Source organism: Mastomys coucha, chromosome X (genome assembly GCF_008632895.1).
Source record: "Mastomys coucha isolate ucsf_1 chromosome X, UCSF_Mcou_1, whole genome shotgun sequence".
NCBI classification, from domain to species: domain Eukaryota; kingdom Metazoa; phylum Chordata; class Mammalia; order Rodentia; family Muridae; genus Mastomys; species Mastomys coucha.
This window is the reverse complement of record NC_045030.1, coordinates 56,481,731-56,484,894: the sequence shown is the minus strand read 5'-3', so window position 1 is coordinate 56,484,894 and position 3,164 is coordinate 56,481,731.

Genomic DNA, 3,164 nt, shown 5'->3' with positions numbered 1-3,164 from the left:
TTGTGTTTATACACTCTTCAATACACTCCCAAAGAAGGGACGAAAAACAGGACTGAAGGTCTAGTAGGGTAAGAAAGTAGTCAGGGCAAGAACTTCAACTGTCCAAGCCTATCACCCTTAAGAAAGCAATACAAATGCCAGACACACCTCAGGCTCAGAACTCAGGAGGCAGAGGCAGACAGATCTTTGTGATTTCAAAGCCAGCCTGGACTACAGAGCAAGTTCCAGGACAGCCAGGACCATGTAGAAAAACCCTGTAACTCAAAAAAGAAAATGAGGAAAAAGAAAGAGGTGGGGAGGGAGAGGGAGAGAGAGAGGAAATGAAAGGAAAGAAAAGGAAAGTGAAGGGAAGGGAAGGGAAGGGAAGGGAAGGGAAGGGAAGAGAAGAGAAGAGAAGAGAAGAGAAGAGAAGAGAAGAGAAGAGAAGAGAAGAGAAGAGAAGAGAAGAGAAGGGAAGAAGGCAGGCAATAAAAGCAACTTACAAACATAAAAGTGGTAGGCTCTATTCACCAATTGCTACAGCTGCCAAGGGTCGACTGTTTTCTTTTGGTCACTTCTTAAAATATTTTGTCAGGATTATTGTATTCTTTTCCTGCCCACACAAGGGGCAACAGAGAGCCGCAAGCTTCTGTTAAGCTTTAGATTCAATTTGAGGCTTTAAGAAACTATTCAGAAGCAGTGGTTCTCCACCTTCTCCAACCCTTTACTTCAGTTCCTCATGTGGTAATGACCCCGTCCCCACTATAACATTATTTCCATTGCTACTTCATAACTGTAACTTTGCTACTGTTGTGAATTGTAATGTAATATTTTGGGAGATAAGGTTTTGCCAATGTGAATGCAACCCACAGGAAGAGAACACTACTCTAAGATCTAGAGAGAGAGGCCTCACCTAGCAAATGAAAGGCTCTGGCACCAGGTTTCCCGGCATTATATAAAAGACAGCTAGGGAGCTGGAGATTTGACCTGGTGGTTGTGAGCACTTGCTCTTTTGCAGAGGACCTGGGTTCCTGGTACCCATGTGGCAGCTCATAATCATCTGTGACTCTACTTCCAGGGCATCTGATCCCATGTTTTAAGCCCCATGGGCACCAGACATGCACATGGTGCACAAGAATACATTCAAACAAAACACAATACACATTAAGTAAATAAAGATTGATAGAAACAAACTCATAAATACAGGCATATATTCCAATGCAATATGAAAACTACACTCAGGAAGGGTGCTCTGGGGAGGTTGGTCAAAAGTAAAAAAAGATAATTAAACATCAGACAGACCAAATACCTTTAATGATCTAAACCTCATTGTTGCCTGGTTTTAGGGTCTAGAATCTTACCATCACTTGTCCTTGGCTAGGAGCACAAACAGCTCACACTTGTAAAAACTTCTGCTATGGCATTGCTCATCTGCCTCCTGGTACCTGACTGGTCATTTAAATAATCATAGACTTATTTTCTTGCCAACTGAGTCATGATATAAAGCATTTATATCATGCTTATGATTCCACCACTTGTGAAAAAACAAGGAAAACACATCCTTCATTCCCACAGTAGAAATTTCTTCATAAGCTACCCCAAACAGGATTCTGTCAGATGGCAAGACAACAATGTGAGATAATTGTTACTGAATTGGCAGGAAGCCCACCAGTATTCCTAACAAATAAGTGAAGCAGTGATTTTTTTTTTTACTTACTAGCCTAATAGTTGACAGAAATCATTAGACAGAAACCTAAGCATTCATATTCTCCCATTTCGATGTAAAAATAAATGCCACAGTGCCAAGCCTATGGGGATTAAAATCAGAGACTAGAGTATTTGACTAAACTGACATCGCATTAATGCTCCTTATAAAACAACAAATTTTAAAAATAAGATTCAGCTTCTTGTGGAAGACAGGATGGGTTCATTGGCTCATCAGCATTGCAGATAGAGATGAAAACTGCTTCCTATGGTAGCCTATGGTAACCCCTCTGACAATCTTTGACTCCAACCTAAAACAGAAAGTACACTGGGGCCAGAGAGATGGCTCAGCGGTTAAGAGCACTGACTGCTCTTCCGAAGGTCCTGAGTTCAAATCCCAGCAACCACATGGTGGCTCATCCTTAATGAGATCTGATGCCCTCTTCTGGGATGTCTGAAGACAGCTACAGTGTACTCACATATAATAAATAAATAAATCTTTAAAAAAAAAAAAAGAAAGTACGCTTTCAACAAAAAGGTCAGATAAAATGTACTGCTAAATTTCTGGAGAATTTGAGACGTTAACTCATAGAGGAATGTTATTAAAACTTGTCCTGCAGGTCCTAGAGCACCCTCAACTCAATTATATGGTAGCTACGTATTTTGCTAGGATTCATAGGTATAATTTGTTAGTGGATACACAGTATAAAATAGACTAAAATCGTGACATAGAAAAGAGAAAATTGTGGTGGGAATAAGAGTAGGAGGGTTTTTTATGTGATCAAAGTTATTCATTCAAAATAGCTTTTTTTTTTTTTTACAGCTATGTGATATTTATGTAAGCCCCATGGTAATAAGAAAGGAAAAATACCAATGGCAGATACAAACAAGAGATAAAGGAATGGACACAGTGCTATAGAAGACCGTCACAAGAGGATGAAAGGATACAAAGGATCTGTAAAAAGACAATGAATAAAATGACACTAGTAACCCCTTCATAATTCCCTTGAGTGTAAATGAATTTATTTCTCCAATCAGGATATATATGAAATGATTGAAAAGGATATAACAAAAAGAAATAACTATATGCTATGTACAAGAGCTTACTGTGCCTTTAAGGGCACAGAGGCTGGAAGTAAAAGAATGGGAAGGGATATTTATGCAAATGAAATTCAAAGGCGAGCACGAGCGACAGTACTTAGAAAAATGAGCTCTGATTCAAAAATTGTCACAGGATACAAAGATGGGCATTCTATAATGATAGAAGGTTCAGTTCACCAGAGATATATACTGGTTATAAGTACATATACACACAACACAATAGCATCTACATATATTAAACACTGGTAGGAAGGACGGAGGGAGAAATTGACAGCTATGCAATAAGAGTAGAGGACTTTGATACTATGCTTTCAACAGTGGATAGATCTTCCAGACACAAAGTCAATAAGGAAATGTTGGACTTGAGCTATATTTTAGAT